Below are 19455 nucleotides of genomic sequence, written 5' to 3'. Positions count from 1 at the left end.
AGTGACTCCAATTGATCTTACTTTCTTATTCTTTACTTCATCTTGTAACTGATGGAATGATTTTTCCTGGTCTCTTGAAATTTTTGGATACCTGTCTTTTCCTAATCTTTAGTCACATTCTTGTACTCTAGGTCTGATAGTCTACCCTCGCCTTCAATTAATCTGATATGTATAGTTTCAATGGAGTTTTTATTTTCCTGGATCTCTGTTTAGATTTATTTCATTGATTCTATTTCTTGTTTGTTTTGGGTATTCATGGTTTCCATCATTTTCCTAACCTGTTCTATTTTGTTATTTTTTTCCTGCTTTAATTTTTTTTCATTTTGATTGTAATTTCTCCTTTTTTTGCTTTATATATTACCTTTTCTGTGGCCTCTTTCATTTGTTGTTTACTTCTGCTGCTATAATTTCAGAGAGTTCCAGTGGTGGCTTCTGATTTTCTATGTCTCTTGGTGCTCAGGGCTTGTTCTGGGTGTACTGGGCATTTCAGGTTGCGTTTCGCTCATTCTTCTTCTCATTTTCTGTTTTTTAAAGTTTTGTCATGTTTTTTGTCTTGATGCTCATAGATTCCTTATGTTTTATGGTTTTATTCCTAGTTTTGAGGCTTTCCTAGTTGATGTGTATTCCTTAAGGCTGTCTTCTAGATAAAGGTGATTCTTGGCCTTTCTGTGTACCCAGGAACTTGCAATATACTCAGAATGTGGTGTTGCTATGTTTTTGCCTCACAAACCATTATTCTGGTACTGGATTACAGCAGCGACTATAGCTACTTGCAATCTCAGCTTTTTCATATGGGGGAGAAAAACTGATTATAAGAGGTGTGACATCCTGGTTGAAGTAGTATAGTTAGTAATAACAATAGATTCAAGGACAACTTGGCTACTGACAAAGTGTGATAACTTTTAGCCTTATATCTGTAACTGTAGAAGAAAATTCTATGATTATGTAATATAATCCAAATTATACCAGGAATTTGTATGCATCATTTTTCCACACAGTAAGGTGAGTTTACCCTGTTGGGGTGGTTTGATAAGTAGGGCATAGAATGGTGAGATGAATAGGGTTAAATATAGCATAACCAAAATTGGTGGGCAAATGATACTCATTCAAGTTTTGGATAATTATAAGATACAGGAGGGAGGGGTTGGAAGAGAAAGCCTAGGAGTATTAAAATGAACAAGAAATGGAGGAGACAATGTTTCTTGAACCCATATGAATGTTTCATAAAGTCAAAAGAGACAGTTGATGAAAGAGAGGATGAGGACTAGTGGAACAATACAAAGGGAAAGTTCAGAGATTCAAATTGTGAATGAGAAGGAAAAGAAGGCACAACAGACAAGGAAAAGGAAAAATAAGAGGAGAAAAGAAGACAGATGAAAAAAGGAAACAAAAATAATCAAACATATGGAAAAACTAGCAAACCTAAAAAGAAAAATAAAACACTAAAAAACAGAACAGAGAGAAAAAAAGGCAAAAACACACCAAAAAACCCCAACAACAACAAAAATAAAAATAAATGGCAAAACAAAACACACTAACCCAATGGGATGTCAAGAGTAAAATCCATAAGAGAAAAATTAAAGTAGCAAGATTCCTGTAGAGTCTACTCTTCCAAGTCTGATCCCAGAATGTATGTTCCTGCCAAGAAGGCAGATGGATTTGTATTGGGGTTGGGTCTGATATATAAAGTTAAATGTCTTCTCATTTTTTAAAAAGTTTATGCTTTGTATTAATGCATGTTTATAGTACAAAATGGCAATATTTATTTTGGATAATTGTTGTGTATATGTATACATACATATATATATATATATATATATATATATATACATATGTATAATATACGTAATCTTGATCATCTTCAATTCCTTACATTCTTATCCCTTTCCTCCTCCCATTTCCTTCCCAGTCTCCCAGACTCTACCTTCGTTTTCCTTCTAATTTTCTACCATCTCTGTTATTCATGTATTTATTTTTTAAGTTCCTCATATAAATGAAAGCATAGGATGTTTAACTTTCTGAGTCTGCTTATTTCACCTAGCGTGATGGTTTTAAATTCCACCCATCTTTCTGGAAATGACATCATTTAATTATTTATGGCTTAATAATACCCCATCATACATATGTCATTTTTTTAATGTACTCACCTGTTGATTGGCATTTAGGCTGTTTCCAAAGCTTAACTACTATGAATTGTGGTGCTTTAAACATGGAAATGCATGTATCACCAAGGTATGGTTTCTGGATTACTTTTGTGAATATTACCAAGCAATATAGAGTTAGGTCAAATAGTATTACTATTTATAGTATTTTGAGGAATCTCCACACTGATTTCAACAGAAGTGGTACTAGCTTATGTGTCCATCAACAATGTAGGAGGGTTCCTTTTTACCCAGCATCTTCTCTTGCATATACTGGGTATTGCTTATACTGGGTATTGAACCCAGGGCCTTTGCACTGAGCTATATCTTCAGCCCTTTTTAATTTTTATTTTGAGATTAGGTCTCACTGAGTTTTTCAGCCTGAATTCAAATTTATGATCATTCTGCTTCAGTTTCCCAAGTGATGAGATTACTGGCAGCTTTTTTGTGTTCTTGATGACAAATGTCTGTCTATTCTTAAGCTGTTTCAGGGTTCCATCTTCAAGATCGCAGGTTCATTTCCTGTTTTTTTTTTTTTTTCTTTCTTTGAATTCTTTGTGGAATGATTAAAAATAAAAAGCTTCACATTTGGAGCCAAATATTTCTAGACTCCATCACTAATTACAGCCTTAGGGTAAATTGTTACATGTACTATTGACTATACAATTAGTACTATTATTGTTATATATTGTTATTGTTATCCTCTCATTTATTGTGGTTGCTTCTCTGTCAGAATGAGTAGTAAGTTCATTTTGGAGGCAAGTTTAGAAAAAATGTTTAATTATTTCTTGATTTTGGTTTTTAATCTTTCTGGGGGAGGGATTCAAAAAAGTACAAGAAAATAGTTATTATATTTGCTCCAGTTTGCCCAAATCAGCCTCTACTTCTGCTGCCCTACCTTTGAGACCTGAGTTCTAACTAAAGATTACGATATAAATCACCAACCTGGAATCTTTGAACTTATATCTAACAACAATAGGGCAAGCTTGCCATTATCTTTCATTCAGGTTTGCTTGTTTTGAAAGGGAGCTGGTTTTATTCAGTGCATATTTCCTTCTCCATAGGATATATAGCATTTATCTTACAGATGCCAAGCTTTCCTAAAAGCTGAATTGATGTTTAGTTGAGACAGAGTTTCCTTTTGGGAGGGAACAAAGTTTACTACATTTTTCTTTGCTCTGGAAAGCTTTATGTGACCATTTTTCCTTAAAGGAAGATACTTGGCAGCAAAATCTAAAGTGCTTAGAATCTCTAAATTTTGTTTTTAAGTGTAACAGACTCCTTAATGATGGGATGAACTTTTGATTTATATTCTAAAAATGTATATTCCCATTAAGATATGATTGTTTCATAAATAATTTCTAGTGCCTGTCACACAACTAAAAATACAAAACATATGTGCTCACATGTAGTAGTGTTGATGTTAACAATGAAGAATAAAATAATTTATTAGAACATTTTTCAAATTTTAGAGCAGTAGACCCCTCGCTAACCACAAAATCTCACTTAAACCTTAAATAAAAACCCAATCAAAATAAGTATGTTGGTAATAAGTGAAAATTTTTAGCAGTTGTTTCTAAAGTCAGTAATAAAGAAGAGACTGAAAAGATCATAAAATTCTGAAATTGCAAGTTATACAAGTCTTAGTCTGTTTGTTTCTGTTGCATTTTGGTAATACAGTGTTTTGAAATTCTTGATATCTCTAAATGTAGTGGAAAATTTAGAATAAGGACATTGGTTTAACACTGATTCATGATATCTCAGAGTATTCCTATTAAACAGAAACAGCAAGGAAACTTTTATTTCCAGGTCTATAAACTAGGTTCTCTCCCTCTGTCTTTCTGGCAATCTCTGTCTATTCATATAAACACACACTCAAACAAATAAATACACATTATTAACTTTGTAGCACATATTAATACAATCAGAATGATTTCCAAAGGTGTTAATGTTTGCTATCTAACATACTTGAATAGTGCATGTTTTGTTTTATTTTAGTTTTAACAGTTTTTAATTTTTTAATGAAATTACAATTTGATATCATTGAATTTTTGAAATACAATCATGTTCTCAAAACAGAACTGTATCTTCTTCATTCATTAAATTTGACAGGGAAAAATACATTAAAATGAATGTAGATGCACATGTACAAACTCCCCATTGATGAATGTGGTCTGTATTACAACAATCATATGCTGAGAAGCATAAAGAATTAAGTGGCATAGAAGATGAAATAAGGAAGAGGTAAATGTAGATTGTAGCTAGGGAGGGCTTAACATAAATACAATTTGTATTCGACTTTAAAGGAATAGTAGAAAATGGATGATAAGTGTCTGTACTCTATATTCTAAATTTTTCAGGACATGCTTGATTCAAGTTTTCTTTTCTGGATCTCTAAAATATACTTGTATTTGTGTGACTTGATTACAGTGTTTGCTAGCTTTTTTGTTGCTGTGAAAAAATTCCTAGTATTAGCATTTTATAGCATAAAGGATTCATTTAAGCTCATAATTTTAGAGATTTCAGTCCATGATTGGTTTGTTCCATTTTTGTGGGCCTGAAATAAGGCAGAACATTATGACTGAAAGCTGCTCAACTCATGGTAACTAGGAAGCAGGGAGAAAAAAAAACAGAGATAGAGAAGCTGGGCACCAGATTCAGTCCCCAGTGTCACACCCTCATGGCCTATTCTGTTCAACCAGGAACTACCCTCTGAGTCGTCTTCACCTGTCAATAAGACCATGAAATTATTATCTCATGAATGGGTTAATGCACTGATGAAATTAGCACCCTCATGATTCAATCAGTCTCCAAAGTCTATCAGCACTCAATCTTTCAAAACTATGGTCATAGGACAGGATGATATATTGGGTTATAACTATAACAGTTATTCGTCTTTGCATTGAAAATACAGTTCTACTCAATTACTTTTTATTATTCAATATTCACACAGTTATGTTGTCCTGAATAAAACTTCTGTTTTCTTTTCTCTATCAGAATGAATTCAGATAACTTCACAAAACATTCAGCAAGTATCAATAAGTTTATTTTTTGTATTACTTAGTCTAATTCATGATTCTTGTGACCATTAAAAGTCATTTTTATTCAATTAGCAAATGGGAGCAACAGTTACGCATTAGCATTAAAGTTACTCATATTAATTCTATATACTTCAGACAATACTCATAGATATATCTATTAAACATCCTTATCCATTTATAAGTATACATTTTCTTTTGTTCAGATAGTTTATCTTACAGTCCATACTAAGAGTTTTCATTTTAGCTTTATTTTTCCTAAATAATTGTTCAGATTTTATTCTTTTTCCTCAAAAATCTAAGTTATTCACACTTTAATTTATGATTTGAAGCAAGAGAAATGCATAGCTCCAGAATTTTTCTTTATTTTAAAAATAACAGTATTCAAAATCATATTCAAAAAATTTTTTAAAAATATAAATCTTCTGTATACATCAGTTATTACCTGCCTGGCTCTGGATCTATTAGTTTTAAGCCAAGTGTGGTAGCACATGCCTGCAGTTCCAGCACTGAATCAGGTAAATTCAAGGTCAGCTGGGGCTACATAGCAAGTGCAAGGTTTGTCTGCAGTACACAGGGACACCCTGTCTCAAAATTATTAACAAGCAAACAAACACAGGTATTTCCCTTAGCATGAGCAAGGATATGGAGTAGAAATCAGAGTGCTGCCAAACCACATAGTGTCTTTGAAGGAACTAGTAAACAGCATCCTTTACTCTAGGCAATTGTAGTTCTGCTCCAGTCCACTCTTCCTCAGTGAGTAGTGAGCAGGCTATACTTTAGCCCCCTATGTCCCTTTGGTCCTGTTTCTATTTGCATTGGGGACAATACACAATCTTAAAATGCAGCTTAGCAGCAATCAAAATAGTTAAATGGAAGGCAATGAGAAGAACAACATGAATAAATAGGATGATTTTTGTGGACCACAGAAAAATGACTGTAGACAGTTGAACAGGATCAGTCTATAGAACCTTAACGTCAAAGTAGAAAGGAATTAGTTTTCACTGAGTGGACATGTGTTACTACAACTTTTTGAACAGGAGAAAGATAAAAGTGAAAATTTAGGAGTATGGTATATACAGGGAAAAAAAGAGAGAGGCATAAACTGAATAAAACAAAAATGTTTGTAATAAAAGAGAATAGACTCCTGACCATTGTATTTATTTTAGATACAAAGGTTGAAGGTAGTCATATGTACAAAAGGTTATCTAGCACAAGAAGAGTAAATATCATAAGAAATAAAAATAAACCAATGCAATTGAAATCAACTGTGTACCACTCCCACTATCTTGAAGTTGATATATATTATTCTTTCCTAAACTTGGATTCCTGATTAGATTAGAGTGAATCTATGTACATCCTGAAATTTTAAGAGAAATGTTTATGCATATCTGAATTCTTCTATGGAAAGACTCCATAGCTTTGACAAGATTTATATTGATAAAGGTAAGCTGATATGAAATACCAAATTTCATGAAAAAATTGTTTATAATTAATGAATATACATTTCTCATACCCATTTAACATTCAATTCGTTGTATTCTGGCTTACTTCCCAGCTAATTCAGTGAAATGATTTTTTAACAGTCACTTCCTAATCATCAAATCCAATTGCTTCTTCATTTCCACCCCTTATTGCACTACTCTTATACTTGAGAAAAAAGAATATTACATTTGGCCAACCTGCCTTTCTACACTGTCTCACTTCCCATGGTTTCTGTACTTTAGATATTCTTGTGTCCCCATCTCCTCATTTGGAAAATATAAAAATTAGATATTATAATTCTAAAGTCCCTACATTTTGTATGTACTCACTAAATTTTAGCTGTTAGTAGCGATTAATTCTCATAGTACCATAGTGCATCTCATCATCAGTGCAGCCTGTTAAGATGTTGCTAATGGATGTAAGCCATGCCAAGAAAGAAAGCCAGCAATTACTGCCTCAACTTTCTATAATCTGTTCATTAGCCTATTAATAGTCCTTTGCCAACTATTAACTCTGATTAAAACATCATCAGTGACCCTTAGAGACTTCAGAGTCTTTATAATAATGTAAGTAATACTAATTATTTTCAAATTATATAGAAATATATACTTAATTTTTTCCAAGCAAATTTTTAATACTACTTTCAGCTTAGTCTCTTTTGAGAGACTCTGAGTATAAAATTACTTAGCTTTGTTTATTGAGGCTTTTTTTTTTTTTGCTTACTCTCCTGAATAGACTGACAAATGAAGATGCCAACCCTATTATGACGGACATCTGCTTATTTCAAGCTGGAACTCTGCCAGTTATTACAGATAGGTCATTGAGGAGCTGTATGACTTTCAGTCACTATTTACTTGCCACAGAACAAGACGAAAGCTTTATATCAAATCACCAGTCCCCTAAGCCTGCCTTGTCCTGAGCTGTCCTTTTAAATTTTCATGTCTACTATTAACTGCCTATAACAGTGATATACTTCTATTCATACTTATAATAGAGCCTTGAAATATTTTAAATACAAAGCTCTAAGAAGTACCAAGGCCATTACTGCAGCTTATCTGCGAAGAGAAAAAGAACCAAGTTATTTTTATTCTCTATTAAGATTGCTTGACCTCATAACTACCATTAATTTTCTTTGGATTGGGAACATTATGGTGCAACAGTAAATAATTCCCCACATTTAGATGATTTATGTTAGTCAAAGTTTATTACTTATTTGTATTACATGGTCATCATGTGTCACCTGGGGAACATTATATGGTCCTAAATCTAGGACATGGGTGCAGCAGCCACCATCTGCTGCTCTGCTTATTCACATGTCAGAAAAACAGAGATCTCTGGAGACCTCACATTGGACACTAATTAATATTATTTCTGGTTCAGGCGCACGTTAGGTTTTCTCATACACCATTGCTCAGCATTGATTGAGGGCCAATTGGGAACCAGGGTTTCACCTATTCTTCTTTCCTTGCTTTTGCAGAAGCAATGTAAAATTTTGTCAGTATGATAATTTTTGTGCATACTACAAGTGGTATTTTCCCCCTTAACTTAAATTCTTCCGGCTATTTGGTTATCGTACAGTTGCATGCTGCATTTGCATAGAGAGATACTACAAAGTTTTATTTCTTTTTTGTTACTTATTTAGACTAAAAAAGCAATACAGAAAAAAGGGTAGAAATAATACAGAATTTCAAAAAATAATAACAGAAATCACTAGTTGATAAATTACATATTGTCATCTTAGAAATAGTTATTCAAGTTACAAAATCTAAGCATAAAAAGTGGACAGTGCAAATCGTTCTTTCCAATCATCCAACAAAAGCTTAGTGGTATGGTTATCTATTTTACACGCTTAAACATGCATACAGTTATATCCTTTAGAACGCATTTCTTCCCTTTCATCTTTATATCAACTGTCCATGTTGGATTTATTATTCCTTCAGTTTTTGTTACTTTTTACACTAGAGGCAATGTGATATTTACAAATTTGAGCCTTATTTATTTCATTTAGGAGGATAGACTCAAGTTGCTTCCATTTACCTATAAAAGCCTCAAGATCATCCTTCTTATAGCTGAGTAATATTCCATTTTACAAAAATACCACATTTTTTTTCATCCATTCGGTAGTTGATGGAAAATTTTGGTTGTTTCCAAGATTTAGCTATTGCAAGTTGTACTGTTATAAATATGGGTGAACATACATCACTGTGATATGACTTTTTCAGTTTTCCTAGGCAAGTACCCAGGAGGGGAATAGCTGGATTGAATAGCACTTCAATCCTAGCTTTTTGAGGAATCTCCATACTGATTTCCACAATGGTTGAACCAGTCTGCACTCCCACCAACAGGGAGAACTGTTTCTTTTCCACCACAGCCTCACCAACATTTGTTACCAGTTGATTTCTTGATGGCAGCTATTCTTTCTGGAGTGAGATGAAATCTCAATGCTGTTTTAATTTGCATTTCTCAAATGAAGAGTGATGAAAATTTTTTTCATGCATGTATTTTCTATTTGTATATTTTCATCTGAGAACTATGTGTTCATCTCTGATGCTTATTTTTGGAGTGGGCCTTTGAATTTGTGGGCTTGATGTTTTTCAATTCTTCATACATTCTGGATATGTCCTTTGTCAGAGGCGTTGCCGGCTAAAATTCTTCCCATTGTGTGGGGTTTCTTTTCACTCTATTGGTGATTTCTTTTGATGTGAAAAAACATGTTAATAATATGAAATCCCAGTTATTGATTCTTTGAAGTATTTCCCATGTGGATTGCATTTGCTCATCAAATTGTTGCCTACCCCTATGTCCCCAAGATTTCTACCTACATTGTCTTCCAGTAGATTTAGTGTTTCTGTTTTAATATTTAGATCTTTGATCCATTTTGACTTTAGTTTAATGCATGGTGATAGGCATGGATCTTCAGCATATAGAAAGTCAATTTTCCCAACATCATTTATTAAAGAGGTTATCTTTCTTCCAGTGAACATGTTTAGTTCCTTTGTCAAATATCAGGTGAGTGTCTTTGTAGTTGTTTTTGCATTTTCTAATCTGTTCCATTGATCCTCAGGTCTGTTTCTTTCCAGTACCATGCTGATTTTATCACTGTAGCTTTGTAGTATAGTTTCAAGTCAGGAATTGACATGCCTTCTGCATTGCCTTTGTTCCCCAGAATCGCCTTTGCTATTCTAGGTTTCTTCTGTTTCCAAATGAATTTTAGGAGTGTTTTCTCTAGATCTATAAGGCATGTTAATTGTATTTTGATTGAGATTGCATTAAATCTGTATAACAGTTTTAGGAATATGGCTATTTTCACAATGTTGATTGTTCCTAACCAAGAGCAAGGAATATCCTTCCATTTTCTAATATGTGCTTCAATCTCCTTTTTTAATTTAGCATAATTTTCAGCATATAGGTCTTTTACATTCTTGGTTAGGTTGATTCCTAAGTATTTCCTTTTTTGATGCTATCATGAAAGGCAATATTTCCATAATTTCTCTCTCAGTGAGTTTTTTGTTTGTGTACAGGAATGCTATTGATTTTTGAGTGTTGATTTTATATCCAACTACACTGCTGAATTTATTACCTCTAGTCTTTTAATAGAGATTGTGGTGTCTTCTATGTAGAATATCATGTCATCTGCAAAGAGTGAAAATTTAACTTCTTCCTTTCCTATCATTATTCCTTTTCTTTCTCTCTATTATCTGACTGCTTTGGCTAGTATTTCCAGAACAGTATTGAATAGGAATGGTGATAGTAGACATCCTTGTCTTGTTGCTGATTTTAGAGTAAAAGCTTTCAGTTTTTTTCCGTTTAGTATAATGTTGGTTGTTGGTTTGTCATAGATGACCTTTATGAGATTGAGGTAGATACCATCTATTCTAAGTTTCTGTAGGGTTTTTATGATGAACAAGTGTTTAACTTTATGAAAAGCTATTTCTGCATCTATTGAGATGATCATGTGATTTTTCTTTTTGTCTCTGTTGATGTTTTGTATTACATTATTGATTTACATATGTTAAACTATACCTGCATTCCTGGGATAAATCCCACTTTGTCACTATTTATAATCTTCTCAATGATTTTCTGCATTCCATTTGCCAGTATTTTCTTGAGTATCTTTGCCTCAATAATCATTAGTGAGATTGTCCTATAGTTCTCCTTTTAGATTGAGTCTTTCTGTGGTTTTGGTATCAGTGAAATACTTGCCTCCTAGAATGACTTATGGAGGGTTGCATCTTTTTCAATTTCATTGAACAGTTTGAGGAGCATTGGCATTATATTTTCTCTAAATTTCTTATAGAATTCAATTATGAATCCATCAGGACCTAGGGTTTTCTTTGTTGATAAGCTTTTGATCATGTTTTCAATTTCAATACATGATAATGTGTTATTTAAAATTGTTATGTTTTCTTGAGTGAGCAATGATAGTTCATATGTTTCTAGAAATCTGTCCATTTCCTCTGTCTTCCACCCTATGTGAATAGAGATTTTCAAAGTAGGTATTCATTATCTTTTGAATTTTCCTGGGATCTCTAGCATTTTGTCTATTTTCATTCCTTATTGCATGTATTTAAGTTTTTCTTTCTTTTTCTTGATAATATTGACTAGAGGTTTATCAATTTTGTTTATTCTCTCAAAAACCCACCTCTTTAATTCACTAATTCTTTGTATTTTTTTAGTTTCAATTGCACTAATTTCTTCTCTGATCTTCACAATTCCTCTCTTCCTTGAGCTTTGGATTTTACTTGCTCTTCTTTTTCTAGAAGTTTGAGTTGTAGCATTAGGTTGTTTATTTGTGCACATTCTGTTTTCTTGATATGAATATTTATTGCTCTGTATTTCACTCTTATAACTGCTTTCATTGCATCACACAGGTTACAGTATGTTGTATCCACATTTTCATTGAATTGTAGGTATTGCTTTTTTTCTTCTTTAATTTCACCTGTAACCCACTGGTTGTTCAGAAGGTTGTTATTTAATTTCTAAGTATTTATGTGGGTTTTGCAATTTCTTTTGCCATTAATTTCCAGTGTCAGTGTGCTATGATCAGATATTATTCATGGGATAATTTCAGTCCCTTTACATTTACTTAAGAATATTTGATGGGTTAATATGTGGTCTGTTTTGGAGAATGTCTTATGTACAGCTGAGGAGAATATATATTCTGTTGTGGTTGGATGGAACACACTGTAAACATCCACTAAGTCCATTTACTCAGATATGATTCATTTTTATTATTTCTTTGCAGACTTTTTGTCTAGTTGACCTATCTCTTTGTGATAATGAGGTATTAATGTCCACTATTACAATTGTGTTTTTGTGTATTTGGTTTTTCATATCCATTAGCATTTTTCTTATATAGTTGGGTCCTCCTGTATTTGGTGTATATATATTTATAATTGTTAATTCTTCCTTTTGAATTTTTCCACTAACAAGTATGCAGTGACCTCCTTTATTTCTGTTAATCATTTTAGGTTTGTAGTTCACACTGTCTGCAAACAGAATAGCTACCTCTGCTTTTTTTCTGGGCTCCTGTTGCATAGAATACTGTTTTCCATCCTTTTACTGTCAATCTATGAATTTCCTTGTGAGTCAGATATGTTTTTTGTATGCAGCATATTGTAGGATCCTGCTTCTTGATTCATTCTATCAATCTATTTCTTTTAATAGGTGAATTGAGGCCATTTACATTGATGTATATAACTGATATGTACTCACTCAATTTTGATGTTATGTCACTATTGTTGGTTTTCTGATTTTCCCCCTTGCTTAATTTTTGAATTGCCTGATGGTTTTCTTTTGTTGTTGTTCTGGCAATTATAGTCATTTTTGTTTCTATCTAGTATGTCTTTCAGTATTCTTTCTAGGATGGATGTGGTGGACATGAATTTCTTCAGTTGTTCTTTGTCATGGAAGTATCTTGTTTCTCCATTAAATTTTGAAAGAAAGTCTTGTTGGGTACATCAACCTTGGGTTGAAAGTTGTTTTCTTTCAGGGCTTGATATACTTCACTCGAAGCTTATTTTAACTTGAGGGTTTGTGCTGAAAAATCTGCTGTGATTCTAATGGGCTTTCCTTTATAAGTAAGTTGTATCTTTTCTCGAACAGCTTTTAGTATTCTGTTTTTATGCTGTATGTCTGGGTTCTAAATTATTATATGTTGGTGTAGATTTATGTTGATTGTGACTGTTTGCCATTCTATATGCCTCACTTATCTGTATATTAGAGTCTTTCTTCATGTTTGGGAATTTTCTGCTATTACTTCTGTGATTAGTTTACCAATGTCATTTGCATTGACTCCTGCATCTTCACTGATTCCTATAGTCTTATATTGTTTTTGTTGGCATCATCTTTAAGCTGCTGGATTGTCATTTCACGCTGCTTTGTTATTTTAAATATTCTATCCTTTCACTAACTGAGATCCTTTCTTCAAGGTCCAAAATTCTATCCTTACTTTCATTTAAATGGTTTTGCCAACTTTCAATAGAAATTTTTGTTTTTTGGATCTCTATGAATTTGTTTCATGGATTCTGCTTGTTTTCTATATTATTCATTCAAGGTTTCCATCAGTTTCCCATGCTCCTGTACTTTTTATTTATTTCTTCTCTAGCTAGACTGAGAAACTCCTTTACTAAGTTTTTTAATTCTGTCTTCACATGAGAAACTGTTTCTAATTTGATTTCCTCTATAACCTTATGGATTTATTTCTTCATTTCACTTGCTATCTTTTCAGATATTTCTGGTTTATGACTTCTAAAGTCTTCTATTTCAATGTTGCCTGTACTTGCTCCTAGATATTTGAAATTGCATTTTGCATTTTTCATTTTGTCATTTTCAATTTTCAGGTTAATATTTGGTCTTTCAATCCCACTAGTCTCAACTATCAGTAATACACATCTTTGGGTTCTATGTGTAGTTGATGTTTGTCACATTGCTGGGTACTACAGTGAAGCAGAAAGCAAATCACTTGAGTTCCTCCTTCATGAGTTGAGGGAGTCCTATATTCTTCTTAGACTGGGTATCCTAGGAGGATTGATGTAAGTCAACCTGCTAGTACTATGTCTTCAGGTTGTTCCAGGTCACCAGATCTCCTTGTCCATAGTTTTTGTCTTGGCTGGGACCCAACTGTGTCACTGGGTGTCTCATAAGCCCTTTTAGCTTTCTCCAGGTTGGGGGAGGCCTTATTGGCCCACTCCTCAACCTACCTGACGTACTCTGTGTGGAGGAAGGACTCACCTACACTCTTGCCAACCACACCAAAGCCCTGCAGCTGGAGGGTACTTTGCTAGTGCTGCTGCTTACCCACTGAAGACCTCTACTTTAGGATCAAACTTGCCTCATTGAAGGATGCCTGCTGAGGTCTTGTGGTAGCATGAGGGGTTACTGAGTCTCCCATCAACCAAGCCTGGTTAATTCACTTCATTCCAAAGCTCTGGGAGCCAAAGATCAACAGCAATACTAGATCCAGGAAGTGGGAGAGTCCCCAAGGGTGGGACACTGAGGCATGGAAGCAGCCTGCCCCCGCGTGCCTGGGGAGATCTGGAGGGTCTAAGGAGGGCAGCGTGCATGGAAACAATGCAGCCTGCACCTGCGTGTTTTTGGAGGTCTGGAGGGGTCTGAGGAGGGTCGTGGGGTGGCAGGGCACAGCAGGTGGCATGGCCCGCCCCTGCACTCTGTTGGAGATCTAGAGGGGTCCAAGGAGGTTTATGGGGCAGTGGGGTGCAAAGTTTAATTTCTACAAAATGCTCTTGTTTTGACTTTCCTGGCTTCCAACTGTTTACAGTTATAACAAAAGAGGCAGAATTCTGTGGTCTTCTAACCGTAAAGAATGGATTAAATAATTTTCCCAAGGTATGTACCTAGTTGGTTCTGTGTTAGAGGAGCCCAATCTGTGTTTTTTTTATTATTATTATTCCAGGGCCTATCATAAAGAAAGTTATATAAATGATGGTGGTGTAATTTACTCCCACAGACAGCTGATAACTGCAGGATGTAGTCATAAAATCAAATTCCTGGGATTCCTATACCAATAAGGATGTGTTCTGTATTAAAGCAAAAAAAAAAAAAAAAAAAAAAAAAAAAAAAAAAAAAAAAAAAAACAAAAACAAAAACAAAACAAAAAAAAAAAACAGTTGCTCCAAGAAGGATCAGTGACACAATCCTGACTATCTGTAATGTATAGATAATAACTTTACCACCATGGCTATACTTGAATCTACAATAAGTCATTATACACACAGTATTATTGCAGTTGGGTTTGTTACTAGTATTTGAAATGTCAGTCAGTGTTCAATGATTAAAATTACAAACAGAATCAATAGCTTGATGAAAGTATTATTTGTATGTGTTTTTCAACCTGTATTGGAATTGTTTTTTTACATAAAGGGGTGTGGGCTCCTCTCATTCATAGTTTACTGAAAAGTCCATCAATGATTTTTCTTTTTTATTTTATTTTAAAGAGGATAAAACACAATGAAACCAATCAAAACAGACCAGTGTAAGAAATACAGGACTTTAAAACATTACAAAATCAACAATAGTTACCATAATGCCTCTTGATGTCTTCAAAATAGTTGCACATAGCTTTGGATATAGTATAAGTGAAACAGAACAGAATAGCATAGAAACAATACAAACAAAACAGTGATTGCAATAAAGGACTTCAAAGCAAGCCAGTAGTAAATCAAAAATTGCAACCATAATTTTTCTTGCTATCTTTGAAATAGCTGCTCCTACCATAGAAGTTGACATAATCAAACAAAATAAAAGAAAAGAAAACCCAACCCAACCATGCAAGGGAAATGATATAGGACTTCCAAAAAAGGCCATAGGAACTCAACAGTGGCTGCAACCCTCAGAAGGAGATTCCTCCCAGATGCCACATTGCCTAATGCAGTCCTCTGAACCTATGATCAGACTACTAGCCCTAGACCTGCAATGTTATTGAAACACTGAAGCACCACAGACATCCAATTGAATTTTACCTCCATAAGTATCATCACAGTTTGTGTTTCTCCAGATAAACTGGTCACTTAGGGTGAGATGGGGCAGAGTGGACATTGGTACTTCTTTTTTGCCAGCCTGTGAGCTGGAAGAAGTTGGGGTCTGTCTATTGCAGTCTGGCAGCTGCCCATGCATGGCACTGGTTCCCAGACTGGGCTTGCTTCCTGGTTTGGCCTTCTTCTCTCCCGTGATATTTGTTGTCTCATCCAAATTTTGTATTCCTAGTGCCTTAAGAAAAGGCCCTAGCCAATGAAACTGTGACTAAAAATCATAAACAGTAAAGGAGATATTTCTAACATAAAGCCAAAGCAATACATAGGCTTAAATTTCTTGTGAAATAGGTGTTCCAGAATATCTACAGGTACAGTTTGAGCATCCCTAATGCAAAAATATGAATCCAGAGTGCTCCAAGATCTACAAATTTTTGAAAGCAAACAACATGAATCCATAAGAGGAAAATTGCAAAGGATAAAACATGTCATATACAGAATTGTTCCAAGTTTTGTATAAAAACTTTTCTTCAGTCTATGTGTTTAAATACATAAGAAACATATATGAATTTTCTGTTTGGACGTGTGTCCCCTTCCTCAAGGTATCTTACATATATTGATTTATTCTAAAATCTGAAACCTAAAATAATTCTCGTCCCAAGAATTTCACATAAGGAATATAAGGTGTATGTCACAAGACATTCTGTAATGAGACTGAAATGGTGAAATACACCACTGGATTTTAAAATAGGTTCAATAATATAGTTTGCATATTAGGAAGATAGAACCTTCCCAAAATATGTCACACAAGTCATTAGAATGGCACTCTTAAATTTTCTAGAACTTTGTCCTGTGGAATCAAGTGATCATGATCATTTTTCTGACCCTGATGTCAAGTTTGTCATCATGTGTAGGATCATAAAGCTAGAATGTTGGCCATTGGTACAATACATAAAGCTAGAATGTTGGCCATTGGTACAATGAAGTCAGTTTTGCTTATGATATCTATGGTGATAAAGATAGTTTCAATAATATTTTCTCACAAAGTCCTTTACTGAAGTCAGTTAGTTATCAAGCCAATTTTTCTTTGTGGAAAATTTCATACATAAACAAAGCAGAGAAAACAGGATAATATGAATCCTATTCCCATCACCAAGTTTTAACAACTTTCAACTTGTGACCAATGAGATCTTTTTGAAGATTATAATAATCAATTTGCATGTCAAGGATATGGAATATTTATTAATGCATTTCCATTTTCTATCATAACCAAAGATATAAATAGGAGACTTTTATGCAAAGAAAAACAATACATTCAAGCCACTTGAAAATAATCTCAAAAATATTTATTCCACAGAAATGGCTTAACCACTAATGTTATGAGCCAATTTCTTAACATAATCTTAAGGGTGATGGAGCCATTATCTTTCTGTTCACACATATTTATTGTTTCAAATCACTTACCAGTGCTTTGTGTTACTAGAGTCTCACATTTGGGCATCAGTGAATGTGTTCTTGGAGAGATGGAGAACTTCTTAAAGTAACACTGTATTATCAGACTGGTAGTAATTATTTCAATAATTTATTCTACAGTATAATGTACTGTTGGGAGGCGGAGATTTTTGGGGAGATTTTAGTCACGGAGGACATGTCCTTGAAGGGGATTGTAGGATCCTGGTATCCTGTCTCTCATGGCTTCCCTACTTCCATGGAGTGAGGACTTACTCCACTACATGCTTCCTTGATAAGGTGTGTTGTCTTATCACAAGCCCAAAAGTAATGGTGCCAATTGACCATTAAATTAAACTTCCAAAATTGTGAGTCAAAATAAAACTTTCTCTTTTGAAGCTGATTTCTCAGCTGTTTTGTTACAGTGAAAGAAAGCTAACTGATGAATTTTGTGTGAGTCCAGATGCTTATCTTTTAAACTGGCAATGCACTATTGAAAGACATTTTCATAAAATAAGATTTAATGCCTTATGTCAGTGTTTCTCAGATAGATCCATAAATCTGAAGTTTTTTTTTTTTTTTTAAATCCTGAAGGCTGGGTGGTAACATTCCAAGAGAATAATAAAGAAAATTTAAGAATTTTGTAAAATACGTTGGAATTGAAACAAATATACTTAGGCTACTGCTTATACTACTTGTGCTCTCAGTAAGCAGAATGTGGACATTTTGGAGGAGACAAAAGTTTTCTGAAAAATACCAGGTTGAACGTTACTGGTAACCTTAAAATAAAGTTAGACAGCATAATTGGATTATTACTAGAAAATATAACTGGGCCATGTAGAGCCAGATCTTCACTGCATAAGTTTTATCTATGATATATAGATCAAAATACATTACTTAGAAATTCACACCATGCAAAATTACTAGGAGCAATAAATAATAATCCATAATGAATGTTGATTCTTGTGACTGGTGAATTGAAATCAAGATAATTTTTTCAGAGCAAACTAAACAATCATCCATACAGACTAGAATAAATAATAATTGTGATAGTACCTTTACATTTGTGTTTATAGCATTCATGTATGTGATCCAGTTTGAACTACTCATGAGTTCTATGAGATAGGTAGAGATTGCTATACCAATTTTATAGATAAAAGTGACTGAGGCTTAGTGATAAGAGATCATGTGATTATAGAGAAACATTTTACAGAATCACAATTTGAATCAGTTGGTTTTCTCACAATTTCACATTGCCTGCTCTTGCCTTTCTGTGATCTAATATATCCCATCTGACAAAAAGTTGCACTATTCTCTTGCAACCTTCATCTATGGACCAAATAAATGGTATAGGTCTTACATTTGACAGCTGTAGTGATTATGGAAAAAAAACTCATTTGGGAACATGTTAATCAGAAAATTTTTCTGAAATAGTTGAAATTTTAGTTATGAAGGAATGGTTGACATTTCCATAATTCTTTTATAAATCCATTAGTTATGAAGGGGATATGTCTACTTGATTCTAAATTGTTAAGGCCATGGAAGATACGTGCTCAGAGAGTATGTTACAATTATATGGAGTTTTATTTGTAGACCTTCTAAATGTGTGATTTTATGAAAGCAATTAAAGAAGAAAAACCCTACTCATCTGACAAGTTCTATTCAAATTCTATTATCTCCACAAAATAGAGAATGAATCTTCTGGCTTCCTTTCATTAAAATTTCATTTCCCCAAAATCTTCTAATCATTTTAGTCTAGACTGGATGTTACAAACTGGAGATGCGGTATCCAAATTTGGTTCAAAATCATGTTTTGTTTTCACAAGTGATGCTATGTGCTAAGGACAGAAGTTTATTGGCTCTCTTGGAAAGAACAGAAAGCAGAGTTGTGAGTCACAGGCTTGCCACAGTCCCCCAACAAGGTCTTCCACATGTTCAGATATCATGAAATACAAACTTATTAGGAGTTTAAAGTTTCAGTACTTTAGAACTAAGGGCATGTGTGGTCCATTGAGCAAGGTGATCCTCTTCTTCCTTAGCACTGATATAAAATACACTTAGGAATTATCTCAGCAATAACAGCCTAATTGGAGAGAGAAAATAGAAAATGGCACCAAGCTCTCTTGGAGATAAGATCACTGTCATTTTATATTTCTTTCTGCCTCAGAGCATTTTCTACAGAAACTGATTAAAGTCATACAGTTGACAGTCAAATTGAATATAATCTTTTCCTCCTTAACCTATTAGTCACTAACTACTGAGCATAACTCTGAGAAGTTTGATTAGAGAGACTCATTAATAATCATCATATGTTGCATTTTTCATGTCTCTGTGAATTTATCTTTCCTCTGT

General features: G+C 33.8%; 1 protein-coding gene across 3 annotated transcripts in view; it reads left to right on the top strand.

Moving 5' to 3' along the window:
• Col4a6 (collagen type IV alpha 6 chain) overlaps positions 1 to 19455 on the top strand; it is a 381091-nt gene that overhangs the window by 6808 nt on the left and 354828 nt on the right. The gene's annotated exons all lie outside the window — the stretch shown is intronic.

The sequence above is a fragment of the Cavia porcellus genome, unplaced genomic scaffold (assembly GCF_034190915.1).
Source record: "Cavia porcellus strain 051 isolate PalLab524CR breed Dunkin Hartley unplaced genomic scaffold, mCavPor4.1 scaffold_3, whole genome shotgun sequence".
Lineage (NCBI taxonomy): Eukaryota > Metazoa > Chordata > Mammalia > Rodentia > Caviidae > Cavia > Cavia porcellus.
This window is presented reverse-complemented; position numbering and strand designations above follow the sequence as displayed.